Source organism: Anomaloglossus baeobatrachus, chromosome 4, assembly GCF_048569485.1.
Source record: "Anomaloglossus baeobatrachus isolate aAnoBae1 chromosome 4, aAnoBae1.hap1, whole genome shotgun sequence".
Lineage (NCBI taxonomy): Eukaryota > Metazoa > Chordata > Amphibia > Anura > Aromobatidae > Anomaloglossus > Anomaloglossus baeobatrachus.
In genome coordinates this window covers 628,545,189-628,557,484 of record NC_134356.1, presented here as the reverse complement: position 1 = coordinate 628,557,484, position 12,296 = coordinate 628,545,189, and the positions used below count along the sequence as shown (strand labels likewise).

General features: G+C 50.3%; 1 protein-coding gene across 2 annotated transcripts in view; it reads left to right on the top strand.

The window, feature by feature from the left end:
- Positions 1-12,296, top strand: part of BRD4 (bromodomain containing 4) — a 162,487-nt gene that overhangs the window by 143,320 nt on the left and 6,871 nt on the right. The window lies entirely within an intron of this gene.

Genomic DNA, 12,296 nt, shown 5'->3' with positions numbered 1-12,296 from the left:
TACCATTGGACAGTGTTTCATATCCCAACATCTAGCGGGAACCACCATTATCCACATAATCTCCCTCAAACCTCCGCAAGTGTGTCTGGAGAAGAATTCCACAAACCCCAGATTTTGTTAAATTTTCCCGGGCACCCCCTATTAGAATATACCACCCGCTCATAGACTATGGTTGCATTGACTAGTTGAACCCAGGACCGCACAGTTGGATTCGAATCTCCCATCCACCTCAGAGCTATTAATTTCCTAGCCAGAAACAATGCCTCTCTGAGGAATATTGCCATGTAATGATCCCAGGACTCTTCCTCCACCACCCCAAACAGGCATATCAAAGGGTCACACAAAACAGGAATCGACACAATCGATGTCAGCAGAGATGTCACTCCCCGCCAGTACGAAGATATATTGGGACAGCTCCAGATCATATGTATGAAATTTGCCCTGAGAGATGACACCTCGGGCACTCCAATGTACGAGAACGGCCCATACTAAATAATCGAGTTGGAGTAAGGTATGCCTGGTGGACAATGTAGCATTGAATCAACTTATTATTAACCGAAGGGGATACCGCAGTCGGAGATTCCAATATCTCTTCCCATTCCTCTCCCTGTAGAGAGGGAATTAGAGATTTCCATCTATCCTGGGCTGGCAAGGGGTCCGACTCCACCCACACCGACAACAGGTAAGTATATATAGCTGAGATGAGGCCTCGAGGTCCTTGTGATTTTAGAATACCTATCATAGGAAGTGATGATATCAATTTCCTCACTCCAATTTTCTGTATGTGGGATTGAATCGCTCTGCGAATCTGCAGGTATCTAAAAAACTGTGATCTTGGAACATTATATTCAATCTGGACTTGTTCAAAGAACTTGAAGGTTGTGGTTCCCGGGACAAAAAGATCACCTACTGCACTGACGCTGTGAGTGGCCCAGAATTGCGCCGAGGGGTGATCTCTCAGAGTATGGAAGTAGCTATTCCCCCATAATGGGAGTTCCGACACCACCCCTTCGAAGTGTACCACCCTCTTGGCTTGTCGCCAGACTAATCTTGCCAACCTGAGGAGGGGTAATTGCTGTGGTGTTGTCAGTCCTTCTGATTCGAGAAAACCCACAAAACAATCAGTCCCAGCCGCGTGTGCCAAGTGACTCTCAGAGTTTGGCAGCTGACATCCAGGCATCCAAGTCTCTAGTGCCCTAAGCTGTCCCGCGAGGTAGTAGAGGAAGAACTCCGGTAAAGCCATCCCTCCCAGTCTTTTGGATCTCTGTAAAATGGATAACCGAAGTTTGGGTCTGGATTTCCCCCATATGAAAGAGGTAGTAAGCGAGTTCAACATTGAGAAGAAGGATTTGGGTACTGATACTGCACTATGTTGTAGTGTATAACTAAGATTTGGAAGTAATATCATTTTGATTAAATTTATTCTGCCAACCACTGACAGGGGTAGCTTGCTCCACAAGTTATATTTAAGTTTAACGTGCTCCAGAAGTGGTGTTATACTCGTCTGCAGGTCTAGTGTATGGTCTTTCTGTATGTGTATTCCCAGGTATTTAAAGCTAGTTACCACTTGCAAAGGTGACCTACCCTCCATTGAAATTCCAGACCCATGCATTAATGGCATCAAAGCCGACTTATCCCAGTTGATGCGTAGTCCCGAAAACTCCCCAAATGTATCTATAGTATCTATAACCACCGGTAGAGTCTCTTGCACTCGATCTAAGAAGACAACCATGTCATCCGCATACAATCCTATTTGATCTGTGCGGTCGGCTATGGTAATTCCAGTGATCTGTGGATGAGAGCGGATTCTAATTGCCAAAGCTTCAATAACTAGTGCAAACAATGCTGGAGACAGAGGGCATCCCTGTCTTGTGCCCCGATTCAATGCGAAGGGTGTAGACATAGCACCATTGACTAGTATCCTGGCTGTCGGGGACCTATACAACATATGAATCCAGTTACTGAATTTAGGCCCAAAAGCGAATCTCTGGAGGCAGGCAAATAAAAATGGCCATTCTACCGAGTCAATTGCCTTGGCCGCGTCCAGCGAGGCCAAGGCCCACTCGTTCTCCTGGACCAGTGTGCTATATTGCACTATGGACTGGACCCGTCTTATATTTATAGAGGTGTTTTTCCCAGGCATAAATCCGGTTTGATCTGGGTGAACTATACTCAATATGACTGAATTAAGCCTGGACGCCAGTATTTTGGTAAAGATCTTGTAATCCACGTTAACTAGGGATATAGGACGGTATGAACCGCAGTCTAGTGGGTCTTTACCCTCCTTCCTCAGCACGACTATATGTGCTTCGTACAAGGAAGCAGGTAGAGGGTCGTCAGCTGAAAAATGTGAGAAAACCTCTAAAAGAATCGGGGCCAATACGTCACAATATTTACTATAGAATTCTATGGGAAGGCCATCTGGACCCGGAGATTTCCCCCTAGCCATATCCGAGATGGCAGTAATCACTTCATCCAGTGTGATGTCCGCCTCCAGAGACTCCCGTTGTGATTCACTCAAAGTGGGAAACTCCAAATCCGACAAATATGTCACGCAACTTTGAACTCCATGAGGATTTCTAGATGTGTATAGGGTTTTATAGTATTCACAAAAGCACTCTAAAATATCCTCAGGGGATGTAGCTATTGAGCCATTCATCCTCCGTATACCCAATATTGTATTTGAACTGTTGTGTTGCCTAACCATATATGCCAATAATTTACTGGATTGATTTCCAAGCTCAAAATATGATTGTCGGGTAAAGAACAATTTGCGTTTGGACTTGGTCTCAGAGTGCTGCATATATAACCTATATGATTGCATCCAGGCCGCTCTATTTCCATCGGTTGGGGCCGATATATATATTGCCTCTAAGTCCCTAAGTCTCCCCTCTACTATATCATCCTCAGTTTTAGTCACTCTTTTAAGATATGTTATGGTTGAAGACAAACACCCTCTAAGGTAGGCTTTAAGGGTGTCCCACACCAAGTTAATATTCCAGGGTTTAGGGTGGGCTTCCAGGAAATCCTCTATTTGGGGCAGAGTTCTATCACTTCGATCTATTAGTTTCAGCCAAAAGGGGTTTAACCTCCAAAAGGGTTTACCAACACCTTGGTTAGTCTTCATAGTAAGAATCACTGGGCTGTGATCTGATATGCCGCTATTTCTTTCTTTGCTATTTCTTTCTTTGCTGTTTCTTTCTTTGCTATTTCTTTCTTTGCTATTTCTTTCTTTGCTATTTCTTTCTTTGCTATTTCTTTCTTTGCTATTTCTTTCTTTGCTCTTTCTTTCTTTGCTATTTCTTTCTTCGGCGCTCTATTGGGAGACCCAGACGATTGGGTGTATAGCACTGCCTCCGGAGGCCACACAAAGCAATTACACTAAAAAGTGTAAGGCCCCTCCCCTTCTGGCTATACACCCCCAGTGGGATCACTGGCTCACCAGTTTTCTGCTTTGTGCGAAGGAGGTCAGACATCCACGCATAGCTCCACTGTTTGTAGTCAGCAGTAGCTGCTGGCTCTATCGGATGGAAGAAAAGAGGGCCCATATGGGGCCCCCAGCATGCTCCCTTCTCACCCGCGGTTGGTGCTTGTAAGGTTGAGGTACCTATTGCTGGTACGGAGGCTGGAGCCCACATGCTGTTTTCCTTCCACATCCCCTGGAGGGCTCTGTGGAAGTGGGATCTTGCCGGCCCCCAAGCCCTGGGGCCGGGCTCCATCCACAGACCCATAGAACCTGCTGGATGTGGAGCGGGAGTGCCGTTCAGGGACAAGGCCCTGCAACTTTCAGGTACTCTGTGTCCCCGGCAGGCACGGACACTCTCAGGGCTTGCTGAGCGTTGTAGTGCGCCGGGGACAGCGGCGCTGTACGCTGGGGGTTAGGTCACTGCAGCTTTGCTGAGTGACGTTGTGTATTGGGAACTACTGCGCCGACCGCTCCTGGAGCGGCGGCGCAGCTGCGACTTGTGGTGCGCCGGGGGCTTTGCGCCGACCGCGCTTTTACGGCGGCGGCGCTTCTAACTTTAGCCCCCGGCTTCTGCGGCCTAGCGCCGCTTCGTTCCCGCCCCCACCCTGTCAATCAGGGTAGGGGAGAGACGCTGCTCAATAGGCAGCGCCGAGGGCTGGAGCTTTATTTACATGCTCCAGCCCTCTCACTAGGCACAAGGGGAAGCAGACTTCCCGCTCTTCGTCGGTGTACGCCCAGGGCCCGCCCCCCCCTCTCCACAAGGACGCCGGCAGCCATTACACATGCGATCTGGCTGGGGAGAGGCAGCAGGCTCTGGGAGACCCAGACTAGAGGGATTTCTGGCGACCAATCTGGGTTAGAAAAAGGTTTGTCGCTCGGCTCCCTTAAAGGGCAAGTCTCGGCGCTATCCGTCTTTTTTCAGAAGCGTCTAGCACGACTTTCTAAGGTGCGCACGTTCCTACAGGGGGTTTGCCATATAGTTCCCCCGTACAAGCGGCCGTTAGATCCATGGGATCTGAACAGGGTACTAGTTGCCCTCCAGAAGCCGTTCTTCGAGCCTCTGAAGGAGGTTTCACTTTCTAGACTTTCACAGAAAGTGGCTTTTCTGGTAGCGATCACATCTCTTCGGAGAGTGTCTGAGCTAGCAGCGTTGTCTTCCAAGGCTCCCTTCCTGGTCTTCCACCAGGACAAGGTAGTGCTGCGCCCCATTCAGGAGTTTCTCCCGAAGGTGGTATCCTCTTTTCATCTTAATCAGGATATCTTTTTGCCTTCGTTTTGTCCTCATGCAGTTCATCGGTATGAGAAGGATTTACATTTGTTAGATCTGGTGAGAGCAGTCAGAATCTACATTTCCCGCACAGCGCCCCTGCGCCGTTCGGATGCACTCTTTGTCCTTGTCGCTGGTAAGCGCAAAGGGTCGCAGGCTTCTAAGGCCACCCTGGCTCGATGGATCAAAGAACCAATTCTTGAAGCCTACCGTTCTGCAGGGCTTCAGGTTCCATCAGGGCTGAAGGCCCATTCTACCAGAGCCGTGGGTGCGTCCTGGGCATTGCGACACCAGGCTACGGCTCAACAGGTGTGCCAGGCAGCTACCTGGTCGAGTCTGCACACTTTCACCAAACATTATCAGGTGCATACCTATGCTTCGGCGGACGCCAGCCTAGGTAGAAGAGTCCTGCAGGCGGCAGTTGCCTCCCCGTAGGGGAGGGCTGTCTTGCAGCTCTAACATGAGGTATTTCTTTACCCACCCAGGGACAGCTTTTGGACGTCCCAATCGTCTGGGTCTCCCAATAGAGCGCCGAAGAAGAAGGGAATTTTGTTACTTACCGTAAATTCCTTTTCTTCTAGCTCTTATTGGGAGACCCAGCACCCGCCCTGTTGTCCTTCGGGATTGTTGGTTTGTTTGCGGGTACACATGTTGTTCATGTTGAACGGTTTTCAGTTCTCCGATGTTACTCGGAGTGAATTTGTTTAAACCAGTTATTGGCTTTCCTCCTTCTTGCTTTTGCACTAAAACTGGTGAGCCAGTGATCCCACTGGGGGTGTATAGCCAGAAGGGGAGGGGCCTTACACTTTTTAGTGTAATTGCTTTGTGTGGCCTCCGGAGGCAGTGCTATACACCCAATCGTCTGGGTCTCCCAATAAGAGCTAGAAGAAAAGGAATTTACGGTAAGTAACAAAATTCCCTTCTTCTTTGCTCTTTCGTTTCTTTGCTCTTTCTTTTCTTTGCTCTTTCTTTTCTTTGCTCTTTCTTTTCTTTGCTCTTTCTTTTCTTTGCTCTTTCTTTTCTTTGCTCTTTCTTTTCTTTGCTCTTTCTATTCTTTTGCTCTTTCTATTCTTTTGCTCTTTCTATTCTTTTGCTCTTTCTATTCTTTTGCTCTTTCTATTCTTTTGCTCTTTCTATTCTTTTGCTCTTTCTATTCTTTTGCTCTTTCTTTTCTTTTGCTCTTTCTTTTCTTTTGCTCTTTCTTTTCTCTTGCTCTTTCTTTTCTCTTGCTCTTTCTTTTCTTTATCGTTCCTTTGGGAGACCCAGACCATGGGTGTTTAGCTTCTGCCTCCGGAGGACACACAAAGTACTACACTTAAAAGTGTAGCTCCTCCCTCTGAGCTTATACACCCCCTGGTAGCCAGTCCTAGCCAGTTTATCGCTTTGTGTTCAGGAGGTCATACATCCACACATGCATTCTCATCTGATTGTTTGACTTTTGGAAAGAGTTTGAAGAAAAGCGGGTCAATGTCTGGACTCCCGAGAAAAGAGTAACCCCGGCACACTACAACTCCCAGAAAAAAGGCAAAATGCAAAAAGTTGTATGCAATATTTTTATTAACACAATAGTTCCTTGAATGCTTTTTTTCAGAAAAAATGAATATGGTCCAACAAACTGGACGTTTCGGCCACAGGCCTTCGTCAACATGGACTATTATCATGCACAATCAAATGTATGCGATTATTCAGTAAAGGACTAGGAGTTATGGAAATGAGTAGAGTCTCATATGTTTATCACTGTGTCAATTCGCATACCCATAATTGGAACGGTATATACGTCAAGGGTATTCAATGCTAGTACATCGATTCTATACTGTGTGTAGCATTAGAATGGTGCTACAGAATAAGACCTATATGTATGGTGCCAAAGAGGGAAGGGGCAGCATGTATCTGCTAAAAAGCAGTGAAGCAGGAAACTTGTAGTAGCTGATGCACAATCTTGCATGTGCTGTGTCAGTGTAGTCGTTCTATGTCCTCAGGCAGTAGGGGAAAACTGAAGCCGGTAGAACCGGAGGTGTAATTGCCCGGACCAAACCGCAGCTGGATGTGTGTTCTGTAACAAGTCACCTACACAGTCACACTAATATAAAGAGAATTTTGTTACTTACCGTAAATTCTTTTTCTTCAGCGCTCTATTGGGAGACCCAGACGATTGGGGTATAGCTACTGCCTCCGGAGGCCACACAAAGCACTACACTAAAAAGTGCTAGGCCCCTCCCCTTCTGGCTATACCCCCCCGTGGTATCACGGGTTCTCCAGTTTTCAAGCTTTGTGCGAAGGAGGTCAGACATCCATGCATAGCTCCACAGATTTTAGTCAGCAGTAGCTGCTGACTATTTCGGATGGAAGAAAAGAGGGCCCATATAGGGCCCCCAGCATGCTCCCTTCTCACCCGTTGATGGTGTTGTAAGGTTGAGGTACCTATTGCTGGTACGGAGGCTGGAGCCCACATGCTGCTTTCCTTCCACATCCCCCTGAGGGGCTCTGAGGAAGTGGGATCCTGCCGGCCTCAAAGCTCTGACGCCGGGCTCCATCCACAGACCCATTTGAACCTGCTGGATACGGAGCTGGAGTACCGTTCAGGGACATGGCCCTGCACCATTACAGGTACTCTGTGTCCCCGGACACACAGACACAGCACACTCCAGACTTGCTGGGTGTGCTAGTGCGCCGGGGACAGTAAAGGGTTACAGTCACTGCAGCTTTGCTGAGTGACTTTGTGTATTGGGAACTACCGCGCCGGACGCTCCGGGAGCGGCGGCGCGGCTGGGACTTGTAGTTCGCCGGGGACTGGGCGCCGACCGCGCTTTTACGGCGGCGGCGCTTATAAATCCAGTCCCCGGCTTCTGCGGCCTAGTGCCGCTTCGTTCCCGCCCCCTCCCTGTCACTCAGGGAAGGGGACAGGCGCTGAGCAATCAGCAGCGCCGAGGGCTGGAGCCTTATTTACATGCTCCAGCCCTCTCACTGCACACTGTCGGATGCCGGATTCCCGCTCTGATTTGGGGCACGCCCACGGCCCGCCCCTCCTCACACGAGCTGGGGAAGACGCCGGCAGCCATTACTGCAGTACGAGCTCGACAGACGGGCGCAGACGGCAACCAGGCAGGACTATGGCGACCATACACCCGCTTATAGGCGGGCGGTAAGCGGCACACATAGTGCTGACCCCAATATATACTGCAGTGTGTACATGTGTATTTTAACTGCATAGGTCGCTATATGCCCGCTTGGAGAGCGACACATCAGCAGCAGGAAAGCAGGTGTGCTAAGGCACACAGGCTTTCTATGCTGCTTGTATTGCACGTACTGAATTGTTCATTTGTATTTATGCTGGTATGCTATACATTGCACTGTACAGTCGCTAGTTTTAGCTATATTCTCCTGGAATGGCTAGACTACAGCAGCAGAAAACCAAGGGTGCTGGGGCACAGGTTTTTTTCTATGCTGCTTGTATTGCATGGGCTGCAGTGTGCATTTGTACTTGTGCTTGTATGCTATGCATCGCACTGTATGGTCACTCTTCTGGGCTATATTCCCCTAGATGACTAGTCTACAGCAGCAGAAGAGCAGGGGTGCCAGGGCATAGGCTTCTATGCTGCTTGTATTGCTTGTGCTGCAGTGTTCATTTGTACTTTATGCTTGTATGCTATACATTGCACTGTACGGTCACCATTCTTGGCTATATACTTCTAGATGGCTAGTCGGCAGCGGCAAAAAAGCAACACAGATTTTCAGTGCTGTTTTTACTACATGGGATGCTTTTCATGACACCGTCCCATTGTGTGCATGCTCCCCTGTAGCACTTCGTCTGCCGGGGTCTCTAGCACTTCGTCTGCCGGGGTCTCTACTAGTCGTGGCCAAAGAAACCACCTGTCAACCCTGTCCAAGGACAGGGACGGAGTTGCAGTTTCGACAGATATATTGTCATAAGATAGAGACTTGCAGTCCAGACAGGCCATGGGCAATCTTCCTGACCAACCTCATTTGGAACGGGGGGTCCCAGGAGGACTCTCTGTATGATAAGGCAGCTCTCCAGGACTTTGATCCTGACATCGCTCTCAATCCGGATACACCGGATGGTAACGCCATACGGAATTACGGAATGATCCTATAGCGTCCATCAATGGAAGGTTGGATCTTTCTCCCTCAGCTCCCCCAGTGGAGGAGTCAGCTTCACAGCAGGAGAAGTCCCTTTTCAGTATCTCAAACGGATATGGAGTATTTTTCTGGCCACGCTGACTTCAGAGAAGCAGTCCAGAAACACCACGCTTACCAGATAAGCGTTTTCTCCAAACGTTTTTTAAAGATACGCGTTATCCCTTTTCCCCTGACGTGGTCAAGCGCTGGACCCAGGGTCAAAAGGTGGATTCTCCAATCTCCAGGCTTGCGTCTAGAGACATAGTTGCACTGGAGATGGGGCTTCACTTAAAGTTGCCATTCACAGACAGATGGACTCTGGTTGAAATCTGTCTAGGAGGCTATCGGCGTGTCGGTTGCTCCGGCATTCACAGCCGTATAGGCAACCTAACCTGTTCAGCTGTTCTTGCGCAGCTGGCCTTGAGCACATGTACATCTGTACCGCAGAGGCGTCCGTAACCCCGCAATGTCTGCACTGCGACTTACCCTATTAAAGCTGTCCTAAAAGTACAGTCGAGGTTTCGGTCCTTCCCAAGCTCGGGCAGGTCCCAATTGTCCTCGTGCAAAAGGGCTACAAAACCTCAGACGGGCGCAGATTCCGGCCGGGCTCAATCACGCCCAAGGAAGGCAGCCGGAGGAACCGCTACCAAGGCGGTCTCCTCATGACTCTCAGCTCTCTCTCTCTCTCTCCGCATCCGCGGTTGATGGCAGACTTCCCCGCCTTTGGCGACATTTAGCTGCCACAGGTCACAGACCGGTGGGTGACGGACATTGTGCTCACGTGCACAGGACAGTGTTCTGTTCTCGTCCTCCGACTCCATTATTCAGAACGGCCCCACCTCCCCACCGAGCAGATGCCCTGCTGCAGGCGGTGGACGCTCTAAGAGCAGAAGGAGTGGTGATCCCTGTCCCCCCTCAGGAACGAGGGCGAGGGTTTGTACTCCAATCTCTTTGTGACTCCAAAACAGGACGGCTCCTTCCGTCCTGTTCTGGACCTAAAACTGCTCAACAATCATGTGCACGCCAGGCGGTTCCGGATGGAATCCCTCCGATCCGTCATTACCTCAATGTCTCGAGGAGACTTCCTTGCCTCAACAGACATCAAAGATGCCTATCTCCACGTGCCAATTGCTACGGAGCACCAACGTTTTTCTACGTTTTGTGATAGGAGACGACCATCTTCAGTTCGTAGCTCTGCCATTCGGTCTGGCGACAACCCCACGGGTGTTCACCAAGATCATGGCAGCAGTGGTAGCAGTCTTGCACTCTCAGGGACACTCGGTGATCCCTTACTTGGACGATCTACTCGTCAAGGCACCCTCCCTCGAGGCATGCCAACGCAGCCTGAATGTTACGCTGGAGACTCTCCAGACTTTCGGGTGGATCATCAATTTGGCAAGGTCAAATCTGTCACCGACTCAATCACTAACGTATCTCGGCATGGAGTTTCACACTCTATCAGCGATAGTGAAGCTTCCGCTGAACAAGCAGCGTTCACTGCAGACAGAGGTGCAGTCTCTCCTTCGAGGCCAGTCGCACCCCTTAAGGCGCCTCATGCACTTCCTAGGGAAGATGGTGGCAGCCATGGAGGCAGTTCCCTTTGCGCAGTTTCATCTGCGCCAACTTCAATGGGACATTCTCCGCCAATGGGACGGGCAGTCAACCTCCCTGGACAGGAAAGTCTCCTTTTCCCAGACGGCCAAGGACTCTCTGCAATGGTGGCGTATTTCCACCTCATTGTCACAGTGAAGATCCTTCCTACCCCCATCCTAGGCAGTAGTCACGACAGATACGAGTCTGTCAGGGTGGGGAGCAGTTTGTCTCCGCCACAGGGCTCAGGGGACGTGGACTCAGCAGGAGTCCACCCTTCAGATCAATGTTCTGGAAATCAGGGCAGGGTATCTTGCCCTACTAGCTTTCCAGCAGTGGCTAGAAAGAGCGCAGATCCGACTCCAGTCGGACAACTCCACAGTGGTGGCATACATCAACCACCAAGGAGAGACGCGCAGTCGGCAAGCCTTCCAGGAAGTCCGGCGAATCCTCATGTGGGTGGAGGACACAGCATCCACCATATCCGCAGTTCACATCCCGGGCGTAGAAAACTGGGAAGCAGACTTCCTCAGTCGCCAGGGTATGGACGCAGGGGAATGGTCCCTTCACCCGGACGTGTTTCAGGAAATCTGTCGCCGCTGGGGGGTGCCGGACGTCGACCTAATGGCGTCTCGGCACAACATCAAGGTCCCGGCATTTATGGCACGATCGCGCGATCACAGAGCTCTGGCGGCAGACGCCTTAGTGCAAGATTGGTCGCAGTTCCGGCTCCCATATGTGTCTCCACCTCTGGCAATCTTGCCCAGAGTACTGCGCAAAAATCAGATCCGATTGCAGCCGCGTCATACTCGTCGCCCCAGACTGGCCGAGGAGATCGTGGTACCCGGATCTGTGGCATCTCACGGTCGGCCGACCGTGGTCACTACCAGGCCGGCCAGACTTACTGTCCCAAGGGCCGTTTTTCCATCGGAATTCTGCGGCCCTGAACCTGACTGTGTGGCCATTGAGTCCTGGATCCTAGCGTCTTCAGGATTATCCCAAGGGGTCGTTGCCAACATGAAACAGGCTAGGAAGTCCACCTCTGCTAAGATCTACCACAGAACGTGGAAGATTTTCTTAACCTGGTGCTCGGCTCAGGGAGGGTCTCCCTGGCCATTTGCATTGCCTACTTTTCTTTCCTTCCTGCAATCGGGGTTAGAAAAGGGCTTGTCGCTCGGCTCCCTTAAGGGGCAAGTCTCGGCACTATCCGTGTTTTTTTTTCGGAAGCGTCTAGCACGTCTTTCTAAGGTGCGCACGTTTCTACAGGGGGTCTGTCATATCGTACCCCCGTACAAGCGGCCGTTAGATCCATGGGATCTCAACAGGGTACTAGTTGCTCTCCAGAAGCCGCCTTTCGAGCCTCTGAAGGAAGTTTCATTTTCTCGCCTGTCACAGAAGGTGGCGTTTCTCGTTGCGATCACATCGCTTCGGCGAGTGTCTGAGCTGGCAGCTCTGTCATCCAAGGCTCCCTTCCTGGTGTTCCACCAGGACAAGGTAGTGCTGCGCACCATTCCGGAGTTTCTCCCTAAGGTCGTATCTTCATTTCATCTTAATCAGGATATATCCTTGCTTTCCTTTTGTCCTCATCCGGTTCACCGGTATGGAAAGGACTTACGTTTGTTAGATCTGGTGAGAGCACTCAGAATCTACTTTTCCCGCACGGCGCCCATGCGCCGTTCCGATGCATTTTTTTTTTGTCCTTGTCGCTGGTCCGCGCAAGGGGTTGCAGGCTTCTAAAGCCACCCTGGCTCGATGGATCAAAGAACCAATTCTAGAGGCCTACCGTTCTGCGGGGCTTCCAGTTCCTTCAGGGCTAAAAGCCCACTCACCCAGAGC